Here is a 13,252-nt window from a genome sequence, read left to right on the forward strand (position 1 = left end):
CTCGCTAGCTGTCTCTATCTCTGTCAAATAAATAAATAAAAAATCTTTAAAAAAAAAAAAAAAGCTTATGTTAAAAAATAGAAGCTTCAAATTCATTCTCTGATCTTGGGGGACATAACTTCTTGAGATAGTGAGACGACAGTTAAACTAGAGTATTTAAGGTGCAAGGAAGAGTTTTAAAAAGGTTTCTTTTTCTGGGTTAGGATGAACAACTTTAATAGTGCAGAACATTGTAATCTCATGTGCTCCACCCCAATAGGGAACTGATGGAGGAAGACCACCGCATCTGTTGAAAGCCTGTGGTCTGCCGGGCTCCGTGTATACTCTCCCCACAGCCCTACAAGGTAGGCATAGTTATCCCTATTTCACAGATGAAGAAACAGAGGCTCAGAGGGCTTAGGTGATTTAACCAATGTCAAAAACGTAATAAATAGCAGCACTAGGAAGATCTACGTGACTCCAAATCCATGCTTTTTTCCATTAAAACCTATTGCTTCCAGTAGGTGAGAAGGCTAATTTAACGTCTAGCATTACTGCCTATCCGCACAGGTAAATATGCACAGAGAATACTAACTCTTTCAGTGGTCTGCCAACTAGAGGTGGGGGAGGCCATTGCCTTCGGCTAACCCATCTCTCTAAGAATCCTGAGGATGAGCAAAGTGTCTTCTTTTTCTCACTGTATTGCCTGAATTTCAGCCAGTTGCCAACTGTTCAGGCTGAGGGGATCAAGTATACGCACACACTATTGTATCAGGTGCAGTGAAATAAATAGAATCAGCCTGAGCTTTCCTATGATCTTTAGTTGGGGTCTTTTTATAAGGTGTTGAGTCAAGACAACCTCAACTGACGGGATCAGAACAAGTTCTTGGTGGGATAGAAGTGGTTCTGGCCCTAAGTGTAGTTGTAAATTATTTTCTGGGATACAGGCTTCCCTTTCAGAGCTTTTGTCTCTATTATGGAAATTCCTCTCCCGTCAGCACACTGAACCTTCATACTCTTTCCACTTTCCCCTTAACACAATCTGATCTGGCGAGCTATCACCTGGAAAGAATCTAATCAATTATATCATTACTTGCAGGAATGACTCTGATGGTGGAATTTCAAGAATCAAGGGAAGCAAGTGAAGATGAAACTTCAAAGCAGCAGAGGTTTCTTAACACCCTTCGATGTTTAGGACATAAGTGACCACTTATTCATGAGCCATTCATGGGTGAGACTGATCCTGGAGGTTGATGGAGGACAGCTAATGTAGGTGGCTGAAAGGTGCTTGACCAGAGTGTGCCTCTGAAAAAAGACAAAAAACAAACGAAAAAACCCCCAAACCCAAGAGTCCTTTTGCTGGCATGTTGTTGCTCTGTTATCTTCCAAGTCATTCTACTGTGGACTCTGGCATTTGGATTGAAGCTGACAGTGGGGGTGGGGGCATTGGGGGTGGGGGTGGGTGGGTGGAAGCGTTTTCTTTCCTGTAGCTGGGCTATCAGCCTCTCTAGAGGAAGGCCAAGATGATTCCTTTAGTCATTGTAACTTGGTCAGAGATCCTTCCTGGGGGAGAAAGAATGATTATGAAGACTGACGGCCTAGGCAATGCAGTAGAAAAATGCAGCACCTTTTTAAAAAAGTAGTCCACTGACTGACTGTGATGCCAGTAGGATCTGAGGAGGTTTTCCTAAAGCTGTTTCCATATCTGTTGCTTTATTGAAGTCCAAAACTTTTGGTTGTGGAGTTCGGGAAGTTTCCTGGAGTGCCAGCAATTTACCTCCCCTCTTACTTACTGTAGATACCTAGGGCAGAAGGACATGGCCAATTTATAGCATGATCCATGGTATATAAAAACATTTTCTAAGAAGGAGCTTTCTTCTACAGCCATTTCAGAAGCACTACTATTTTATCTAGAAGGTGAAGAAATACTGAGAGCAAAGCCACTGCTGCAATCTGTGGCAGGGTAGGTAGATGATATGTCTCGTTTGTGCTTGAGGGGTTGGCCAACAATGTTTGTGGTAATTATACCTGGCTTCTTGCTTAAAGGAGAAGGTGAAAGGGCTTGAGGAACACGTCTGTATACTCCACACTGTGAGAAGGATGTGTCGAGGACTAACACAAAAAATAAGTCAGATGAAAAAAATAAGGAGGAGGAGAAAGGAAATCTTTGTCAACAAGTAGATGTGATGAATTAAGTGGATTTCCCATTGGTAGGAATTAGGCTTATTCACTCTTCTCTTTGATTTGGTTTTTATATTTGCATCCTTCTGTTAGGACATTGCTCTAGTTGTTTTCTATCCCTTTCTCTGAGTGTGCCTACCACCACTGGGTTGTGAACTACATGAGGGTAGGTGTTCTCTTTTTTTGTATCCTTAGCATCAAGCTGGATACAGAATAGTGTCACAACAAGTGACTAATGAATGGCTGAAATTATTTTTTATATTATAGAATTTTAATTCTAAAACAGTCACTTCCCTGGGAATGGGACACCCCTGTGGGTCATCTCGGACAATTTAGGGGGTGAGTAGAACCAACAAGCTGACCTGAGTAGGGCTAGATTTTTGACTAGTTGAGGAACAAACCTCTTTTACCGTAAACTGACAATCTGAAACATGAATATGGTGAATTTAGCCAAAGATGATACCTCGAGGCAAAGAAGGGTGCACAAAATTGGAGACTATCCCAAGAAAAAGATTCCAGAAAAAGACATGCTCCTAGCAGGGCTGGCTTCCTGGGAGTGCAGCCTGTGTAGTCGCATGGAATTCTGTAGTCAGAGGGCCTGGCATGTGGTCTGTGGTGTCCTAATGCAGTCTTGAAATTCTTAATAATTTTTGAACAGAGACCCACGAGTTCACTTTACATTGGGCCCTGTAAATTAGGTAGCTCGTCCTGGCTACTAATAAGGTGATGGGAGCCACAAGAGCCAAGTTCAGAGAAGCTGCACTGGCTCGTATCTGAGAACAGCAGGGGAAGAAGCAAGCACTGGTTTTAAGTAGAACTCATCTTACCTGGCCTCTGAGTGTGTTGCAGGCACTGCATAGGGCAGATTTCCCAGAAGGGTGAATGATAGGGCCACTGGTCAAGGAAGGAGAGGGATTCTCCAGGGGATGAATGTTCAGTGAGTTTAGAAGGAAGACACTTTTCTCTCTGGGGTAATGGGACAGACAAAAAGGAGGGCTTGCAGGGCTGGAAGAGTGGGATAGTCTCAGGAAGAGTGAAGACATACCTGCAAATTCACTGAAGTGCAGTGAAGGAATCTTTAGATATTTCTATTCTCTGTCCCCAGATACGGCCCCACAGGAATGCCAGACTGATCAACCTGCGAAGCCCCACACCAGGGACGGATATTAGGATGTAAGTTGTGGAAGACACTAAAAATCCACAAAACCTCACCCTCATTTCTAAGTATACTAGATAGAAAGGAAGTCAGTAATTACATGCCAAGGAAAATAGCTAGGAAAACTCTTAGATTTCTTGACTTTTGGGGGTAATTGTTTCACATTTTGTTGTCATTAACCCATCTACTTCTCCATAGTAATAAATAATACTGTCTTAAACTGGAAGGGCCTGTGTACTTATTCTGGGCTATAACAAGAAAGGGGGGAGGTGGGTGAGTCACATTGTGCTCTGTAGAATACCCTAGGCAGAGCCTACCCTGGAAAGAAACAAATCATAGGACATAGAGTAGAAGGGCACAGCTTTTTGTTTTGTTTTGTTTTTCGAAGGTTGACTATCTGGAGCCTATAAGGACTGTGACAACTGTGACACAGCTGAGGATGAGCAAGAGGAAATTAAGCTGCATGGAAGCTTTATGAGGTTCTTCTCCTGGAGGGCAATTCCAGACATATTCAAGTAGAGGCATTATCCAGCCTCTGAGAGATTCCAAGAGATTCCTAAGCATTCAAAAAATGATGGAACTCTTAATCAAATAAAAACACACATATCATAACTATCTGATAGTGAACTCTCCGCTGGTTGGGAGGAGGTGGTCATGCATAAACCTGGTGTGGTCATGGGTCTACATGCTCCAGCTTCTCAGAGCAGGCGTCCAGCTATGATAGAGGACCTGCCAGGATCACCAACCTCACCCGATCCCTGCTACTCTGATGGTTCCTGTGGGAACAAAAGTTGTCATCACAGGATCTGCATCTCTGGGACCAGGTAGGAAAAGGAAAACATTTAAGGTTGGGTGGGACTTTTTTTGTCTTCTTCCGTTTGTGGTCATGACTCTGGAAGAAGGCGGCAGGTAATAGCTGGTTATGTAGAAGGTATCTAAAGGAAAGAATTTGTCTTCTGGAACATGATAGGACTGTCAGTAGGATGAACTACTGAAAATGGAAAAGGGCACTGGATCAAAGTGGAGAACATATTTAACAAAGATGAATGGCTAAAGGGCAGTGAGAAAAACCAAGACCAACTACCAAGTAGGTAATAAGGACAGTGGGCATGCCAGAGAAAGGGTTTGTATAGTGGAGGTGGTCATTAGTAATTATCACCCTTTCATTTATTCAACAAATAATAGAGATGTTCACTAAGAACAGTATGTATGGGGGCACCTGGGTGGCTCGGTCAGTTAAGCGTCAGACTTTTGATTTCAGCTCAGGTCATGATCTCAGGGTCATTGGATCAAGCCCCACATCAGGTTCCATGCTGAGCATGGAGCCTGCTTGAGATTCTCTCTCCCCCTCTCCCTTTGCCCCTTCCCTCCACTTGCTTGCTCTCTCTCTCTCAGAAAATAATATTTGTGATCTTAGGAGACTATATATGTCAACACAGAAAAGGAGGAGGCAAAAGAACTCAAAGTTTTAAAACAAAAAAAATAAACAATGTTATTGAGAGGACTAGGTTTAATGGGATAAAGCTCAGACTAAAATTATCAAGAGAAAAACGTACTTTATTAAAAAACTGATATGGGTAGAAGGGAAATAGAATTGTGCTATGTATGATGAAAGTATGCATCTAGATGGAAACAAAGGTCAAGCAAAAAAGAAGTCAACCAATTTACTGTCATTAAAATATACCACTCAGACCCTGTTGGAAGAGGAAAAATATAGATATTATGTTTTTAGGGTTAAATGTTGGTATGAAGTAATCCTTTGCAGGAATGAGAGAATTTGACTATCTTTTAGAAAATTAATTTTGATAAAATTGAAGTACTTGATAAGTGTTTCACTTTTAATGTTCACATTTTTAATCTTCAAAATGATGTCCCAGACAAGGGCAAATTGTTATTGGTCTGTAACAAGATCAAAGTAAGTATTTGGATACTTTTATAGCAATTTTTGTCATCACAACATTTTAATTTTATTTTACAAAATTAAAACCGATCCTTCATGGCAGATGTTTGAGAGGCACTATCATAGTTCATGATAACATAGAATTCAAAAAGTGTACTGCTATTTGGAATATAGCTTATTAGGAAAAGGACTCTAAAGAGAAAATGAAAGAATGGGGGAATTTGAGTATACATTTGGCTATTATTCCAATGGGACAAATAAGGGAAATTATCTCAAAAGTAGTGTGATTATATTGACTGCTTTCCTGATGAGGAAAAGGGGTGAACCCCTTCTACTGAGTATCTATTATATATTCGAAAGTTTTATTTAAATTATCTTATTTAATCTTAACCCTTTGGATAAGTGATACTATTTTAATTTTAATGGAAGGGAAACATGAGGCTCAGTGACTTTAGTGGGTTGCATGGTGGCCCCCAAAATGGTATGTTCATATCCTAATCCCCAGAACCTGTGAATGTTACCTTATATGGTAAAAGATATACTTAAGCAAAGGATCTTGAGAGGAAGAGCTTGTCTTAAATGGGTCACACATATCCTTATAAGATAGACACACAGGGGAGAAGACAAAGAGGAAACAGAGACAGGAGGTGGCCATAGGCCAAAAAAACCGACTGGAGCCCCTAGATGCTGGAGGAGGCAAGGAACAGATTTTCCCTAGAGCCTTTGGAGGGATTGTGGCCTTGCAGACACTTGGTTTTGGCTTCAGGCCTCCAGTATTGTAAGGGAATAAATTTCTGTTGGCTTAAACCACCCTGTTTGTGGTAATTTGTTACAGTTGTCTTAGGAACTTAATATAGTGACTTAAAGAGACATCTAGAAAATGAAAAATCTATTATTTAATCTCAGGTCTAACTCCAAAGCCTTTTACAATGACGTATCACATAGCAGCCTTCCAGACTTTATCGTGCTGAGATCAAATGATAAGAAATATGTTGAAGGGATGGGGAAAGCATGGAGAAATAGAGTGTATGACATGGCCTCATAGATGAAGCTTCAATGCTCATTCCTCTACTCACTGTACTTGGCTTTGAGAGTCTCCACTCCCTCCACTGAAAACAAAGTGTCATAAACCAAATTAACAGTGTTATTGTGAGGATTGAATATGATGCCATATGTATAAGCTTCTTTGCAAATTGTAGAGCACTATTCAAACACTAATTCCCAAGACATTTTTCCCCCCAGAGAGACTGAAGAAATGACGTTGGCCCTTTCCATTGACGATCTCTCTGCTGCTGATGCAATGGCACTGGGTTACCCACCTTCCCGCCATCACAGATGGCAACGCGAGCATACGCCTCTCTCCGGATGCACAGTCCTAACATCACGTGCCTGCAGGAGCAGCCAGAAACCCCTGCACCTGTTCTTTCTCTCTTTCTTTCTTTCTTTCTTTCTTTCTTTCTTTCTTTCTTTCTTTCTTTCTTTCTTTCTTGGTTTTATTTATTCATTTTTAGAGATAAAAAGGAGACAGAGAGAGAGTGGGGGGAAGGACAGAGGGAAAGACTCTCAAGCAGACTCCCCACCGAGTGTGGAGCCTGATTGGAGGGGGCTAGATCTCACCATCCATGAAATCATGACCGGAGCTGAAACCAAGAGTCGGCTGCTGAACCATTGGAGCCACCCAGGCGCCCCTGAGCAATTTCTATTTGGAAGTAAACCTCAGAGCTACCATGCCAGAAGGAAAGAATTGTTTCCAGCAGATTTTTTTTTTCAGTATTCAGGGGGACAATACTAAATAACTCCGTTCAACAGGTGAGTTCATTTTTACTTGTTTACTTACACCAAGTCTTGTTCCAGAACGGATTTAAGGTGGATTCCCGATTAATACCACGCAAGATAAAATAAAGTGAAAAATAAGGGGTGAGGAAAGGAGAACAAGGGGAGAACGAGACTCAGAAACTAAAGGAAGCCAGGAGTGGGTCAGGCTGACTGCTGTCTGTAAGGTCCCTCACCCTCACCAGGGTTGGCTATGCAGCGGTCCCTGAGCTTTCGTGTCGTTAATACCAAAAAAAAAAAAAGGGGGGGGGGCTCTAAGTCAACTTCCCCCACAACATCCCCTAGGATGTGATTTGAGTCTCTCAGGGCAGTGCCTTGCCAGATCAAGGCCCCAAAGATCTTGACATTGAGCATCGCAACAATCATTTTTGCCTGAATTGAAAATAAATCAGTAAAACATCAGTGAAATCTGTGTCTCTGAGGAACACAGCTTCCTGATGTAGTGCCTGATATAAACTAGCTATAGAATTTATACTTGCAGAAACCATTGACAAACCAGCTGTACAGGATGACCGTAGATCAGACCCACCAAAAGCAATGACTTAGGTTTCAGCAACGTTCATCTGCAGCCCTTCCTTCTTGGCACTAATCAGGGCAAGCTTGATCTGTAGCCATGCTGTTCATGGCAATAAACTCAGTGTCTGCTTAGAAGAGAATGTCTATTCATCTCTTCCCTAGAACAGGGGGAAATACATTGTTTATAGAAAAGTGCCATTAAATTATTAAAATTCGAGTGAAACAGAAAAGGCAGTCCAAGCACATGTCTGTTTTTACCCCCTGAACTCACTACTTGAAGCCTAATTCAGTTACTGTTTTGGTGTGAATTGTGAGCTAATTCATCACGGGGAGCCCTTTATGATGTTGCAGTGCTTAAAATAAAAGCATTTACAAGGACTATATTACACCATTTTATAGTGAAAATTGATGGTGGGTACATAACCATAGCTGTCAAGCCACTTTAAACCTGAATTCTCACTCTCTGTTCTCTGGCAGGGGTTGGCAAACTTTTTCTGCAAAGGGCTAGATAATAAATATTTTAGGTTTTGTGGACCATGTGTTCTCTGTTGTGACTATTCAACTCTGCCACTGTGGTGAAAAAACAGCCATAGACAGTCCATAAGCCAACGTGTGTGGCTGCATTCCATTAGAACCTTACTTATAAAAACAGGTGGTGGGGTGCGTGGGTGGCTCAGTCGGTTAAGTGTCCGCCTTCAGCTCGGGTCATGATCTCAGTCTGCTTCTCGTCCCTCTGCAGCTCCCCCTGCTTGTGCTCTCTTGCTCTTGTGCTCTCTCTATCAAATAAATAAATAAAATCTTAAAAACAAAACAAAACAATCGGCAGGGGTATATGGCCTGGGAACCGCAGTTTGCTGGCCCATGCTCTATGATGTAGAACTGCCTGGGTTTTTTGTTTGTTTGTTTGTTTTTTTAAAGATTTTATTTATTTATTTGACAGAAACAGCCAGCGAGAGAGGGAACACGAACAGGGGGAGTGGGAGAGGAAGAAGCAGGCTCCTAGCAGAAGAGCCCGATGTGGGGCTCGATCCCAGAACGCTGGGATCACGCCCCAAGCCGAAGGCAGACGCTTAACAACTGCGCCACCCAGGCGCCCCAGAACTGCCTGGTTTTAAGTCCTTCTTTGGGGTTCTCACCACGTTCCAAACTATTTTCCATGAGAAATTTTGGTTTGATTGTCTACCTCCCTGAAGGTGATGGGATGGCTCCCTTTTAGGCGAGACGACCTTACATTTTGAAATCGATCATTGCCACTGGCACGCCCGTTACTTAAAGCTTGGAGCCCTTCATCGCGTCAGCAAGACAGAAAAACCATATTCTTGATTTCCAGTCTAGCGTCAGCCTCGATATATCAGCAGCCTCCCCACTTGTCAAGGGCTGGCTAACACACGATAAGGGAAAGCACATACTGGTCACAATCATTAATTCATGACTCTGGATTTTAAAATGTTCAGCTTTGCATGAAGCCAGGTTATAAGAACATTTATTCACATGTGTACAGTATTACCTTCCGTCTTCTCCAAGGACCCTCACAGAATGACAGCATGACACCACAACTTCATCTTGTATTAAGGATCATATATAACAGTGACCCCTTGGAGAACATATTTCCTCTTTCGTGAAATGGCTGTTGGAGACACTTTCCATTAGATTGTTTTGTGTCCTTTATGGGAAACTCTGTCAGGGATTCCACTTAGAATTTAGTGCCATGACAGAGTGTGTCTATTGTTACACTTCCTGTAATTAACCAGAGAGCTCAGTGTATCTCCTCTTGTGTGGCCTCCCAGTCCAGGATTTTCACTGTTTCCAAAAAGCGAAGCTAAGTATATGTTCCATGGCACAGATTATATTTAGCCAGAGTTTTCTTACCCATCCATCTCTTCTTTTTCATTCTTGATCTCTCCATCTTTTTCTAGTTTTGCTGGATCTGATCATGTTAGCGTCTTAATATAGAATGTCATAGATTTATAAACAACAAATACATAATAAACTTTGGGCTTGTTGAAAACATTAAAGATCACAAAAAGATATTTTCATCTGTTTGAAAATAGAAGAACAAGGAAGCGATCACCAGGCTGCCTGTGGCAGATGGTGTAATGATAACAGATAATAAAACTATTCAATTCGTATTTTGCTTTCAAGTTCTGCAGCAAGGAAAGTGGTCTGCAGGCTAGAAGCGTAAGAACGAATAACACCTTGAATTATTTTTTTGGAATCTTTGTTTTTTGGGGACTTTTTTTTTCTTCTTTTACACTTTGCCTCCTTGTATTTTCACCCTGTGAGGTAGTCACACTAGTTATTATTATCCTGCTTTACAGAGGAGGAAATTGTGACTCAGCGTTAAATGACTTGTCCACATTCACAAACAATGCGAGGAGGCAGTGGCCTGCCACTCTATGCAAATGAGTGGAAGTCAGATAAAGCCTGGTCATATTAAATGAGTTTTAGTTGCCATCACTGGGTGCAAGTGATGCCGGGCTGCTCAGAAGACTGGGGTGTGCTGGCCAAGAGTAGATTCTCAAAATACCCTTTTTGAATGTGTGAACTAAGGGCTAATCTCAGGAGTTACTGAGATATTGCAGAGACCAAAAGATGAATAAATAAGGCAAATCTCAACCCATTTTTCAAAAAGAGGGAGAGATTCCACAATCCATAAACAGGTCAGCTTGTCTGAGAGGCCATCCCAGAACAAAGCAAGAATGGATTTTTAAGCTAATGGTTTGTGAGTATGAACAAAAGGAATGTGGTGGTTACTAGGAGTGAACATAGGTTTATAAGGAACATCATGTTATGCTGGCTTAATTTATTTTCTTGCTTTTGGAATAGAGCTACTATAAAAGATCAAAGGATTGACTAGGAAAATTAAATTTTCACAATAATATGAAAATAGAATGACTTGTTGAACACTTCCTATATGCCAGGCCCTATTTGCCTTGTTTCATTTACTCCCATAATAATTCTAGCAGGTAGTTAGGTAGTTTATCTCCCTTGTTATAGATAACAAACAGAGGATCAGTAAGAACAAGTCGTTTACTCAAAGTCATATTACTAGTGAGTAACGGAGGTAGAATTGAAGCCAGATTCGTCTGACCAAAGCTGTTGATAGTAACAACTACATCATATTGTAGTTAACATATAGCTCATGAGATCTTGAGGCTAAGGTAAGCTAAGGATACACAGGCTGGGTCATAATACCTTTAGGCAGATTCACAACAGGTTGAAAACAAACCTAGAGCATATCGATTGATATTTTGGCCTTGATCTGGTTAACTTTTGAATCAATGATTCAAAACTGAGGAGAAAAGCCAGTCTTATTACCATTAACTAATGTTAACTAACTTTCGCATAGTGTGTCCTATTTTATGGAATACTTTCCCCTAGCTTGTCACACTTGATTCTCATGCTTTAAGAAGACTTATTAGTAGTTCCCACACCCGTCTCCCCACGCCTACCCCCCATTTTTCTTTACAGTGAGCAGAATTGAGGTTCAGGGAAATCAAATGACTCAATCAGAGTCATATGGTGAATAATCTGGGGACTTCTGTTTTCTGTCACACTGCAACAGATACGGAGTCATGATTAGAAATAATGTCAAGACACACAATGCCAGATCAAAACCAATAAGATGAAATACGAAGGTGATGAATGTAAAGTCTAACGTTGAAGTAAAAAGTTTGTTTTAGGTTGAATGGTTGATGGAAGCCAACATTTCCTTATGATGACGCACAATGCTAATTTAATCTTGGCCTGGATGAATGGAAGCACGTCTATATCACACCGAGCAGTACTCCCACTGAACGTGGACCTGTTCAAAACATACATGGAGCCCATATTTCCTAGACCCAGTATTTTTCAAAAACTTGGGCAAATAGAGAGAACTAGAGGCAGGTAACTCCTGCAGAGACTGTGGGTTACGTGTGCTGATGGAAGGGGATGAGGAAATGAATAGAAATTCTAATTTCGCGGCAAACTTTTGAGAATGATCGTGTAGAAGAGGAAGAATAATATTTCTTCTGTGTTGGTCTAGGTTCAACAGGTGTAAGTGTCAGAAAGTCAGATTTAGCTCCACATAAAGGACAGTTCTAACAAGTGAGCTGCTCCCAGGAAAATGAGCCTTGCGGTGGTTTTAATGCTCTATCATGAGACGAGGGGCTGCATGGTCCCTCTTGCTCTTAGAGCCACATAAAAATTATAATGACTTCTGGCTCATCCAATCTCATATTAAGTGATTGCTCCTAAACGTACTCCAGGAGGGCAAGGAGGACTCCCAGTTTGATTCCCACCCAGCTCCAAGCGATGCCTGGACTATAATAGATACTCAATAACTCTTTATTGAGATGGATCTCCAAAAGAGAGAGGAAAGGACTAGGGACTAGTGGTGAAATAAGTACCAGGATATATCATTCCCGACGTAATTAACACTCCCTGGGTCATTTTGCCTGAGAGGCAACAGCGAGAGGTCCGGTCCCCAGCATGTGTACTCACCGGTACCCTTGCTTGGAATGTGCTTCCTTCTGGATTTTCCCCTGGCTCAGCCTCTCACTTTAGTTAGGTCTGCTCAAAAGGCACTTCGTCAGAAAGACGCCTATCTGAAGTCGCTACCCTTAAACTCCATCACTGCACTGTACCCCTACCCTGCTCTATTACCTCCTAGCATTTTTCATTGCCTGATAATACACACCACACACACACACCCCACACCCCACATAATGTCTCCTGTCATTCGAATGTTAGCACCCTGGTTGTAGAGATTTTATTTTGTTCTTGCTTGTTACGGATTGAAGTTTGTCTCCTCAAAATTTATGTGTTGAGATTCTAACCCCCGGTACCTCAGAATGTGGTCTTATTTGGAATTGGGTTTGTTGCAGATGTAATGAATTAGATGAGGTGACACTGAAGATGAACCTTAATCCAGCATCACGGGTGCCCTTATTAAAGGGGAAATTTGGACACAGAAACATGCACACAGGGAGAATGTCATGTGAAGATGAAGGCAGAGGTCCGGGTGATGTGCCTACAAACCAGGGACTGCCAAAGAATGCCAGCGATGCACGGGAGGCTATCAGAAAGGCGTGGAACAGTTTCTTGCACACAGCTCTCTGAAGGAACCAAGCCCATCGACACCTTGATCTCGGACTTCCGGCCTCTAGAACTGTGAGACATCACATTTTTGTTGTTTAGGCTACTGGCATGTGGTACTTTGTTAAAGAAGCCCCAGCAAAGTAATAGACTGCCGCATCTTTGCATCTACACCTGTGACTAGATAGAGTAGGCATTCGATAAATATTTTCCAAGTGAATGTTGAATGAATGAAAAAATGGATGAATGAATGAATGTATACTACCTCAGGAAAGTCATCAATTTTTTTTCTAATCCTCCGTGTTGTCATTTGTAAAATGACATCCGCCACAGTCTAGAAGATTTATCCAGTTCTCATCTATTCTACTGCATTCATAAAAAAGAAATCTTGTGACAGAAAAATTGATCATATATTAGAAGTTATCAAGGAAGCTTATTTAATCTGAATCTCTATTAAAAAACACAGACATGGTTTTAGGGATGATTGAAATTTTAATTTGACCGGAGGCAAAAGTCTGAAACGAATGATTTCCTGAGTTCGCTTTTAGATTTCAGTCCTGTGTTTTTCCTTGACGAATTTATCTATTTATAGAAATCAGGTCAGTGAG

The 13,252-nt window shown here is 41.5% G+C and overlaps 1 long non-coding RNA gene across 4 annotated transcripts in view; it reads left to right on the plus strand.

Moving 5' to 3' along the window:
• The window catches only part of LOC103663357, a 154,476-nt gene that overhangs the window by 123,348 nt on the left and 17,876 nt on the right, over nucleotides 1-13,252 (plus strand). For 2 of the 4 annotated variants that reach the window (XR_005834383.1, XR_005834381.1), the window contains exons 7-12: nucleotides 260-344; nucleotides 1,079-1,263; nucleotides 1,864-1,942; nucleotides 3,266-3,333; nucleotides 3,705-4,140; nucleotides 12,434-12,719. This is a non-coding gene — a long non-coding RNA (uncharacterized LOC103663357). Of the gene's footprint in view, nucleotides 1-259; nucleotides 345-1,078; nucleotides 1,264-1,863; nucleotides 1,943-3,265; nucleotides 3,334-3,704; nucleotides 4,141-6,458; nucleotides 6,625-12,433; nucleotides 12,720-13,252 lie in introns of those variants that run through there. The other 2 variants (XR_005834382.1, XR_005834384.1) reach the window with 2 other exon arrangements.

The sequence above is a fragment of the Ursus maritimus genome, unplaced genomic scaffold (assembly GCF_017311325.1).
Source record: "Ursus maritimus isolate PB19 unplaced genomic scaffold, ASM1731132v1 scaffold_13, whole genome shotgun sequence".
Taxonomy (NCBI): domain Eukaryota; kingdom Metazoa; phylum Chordata; class Mammalia; order Carnivora; family Ursidae; genus Ursus; species Ursus maritimus.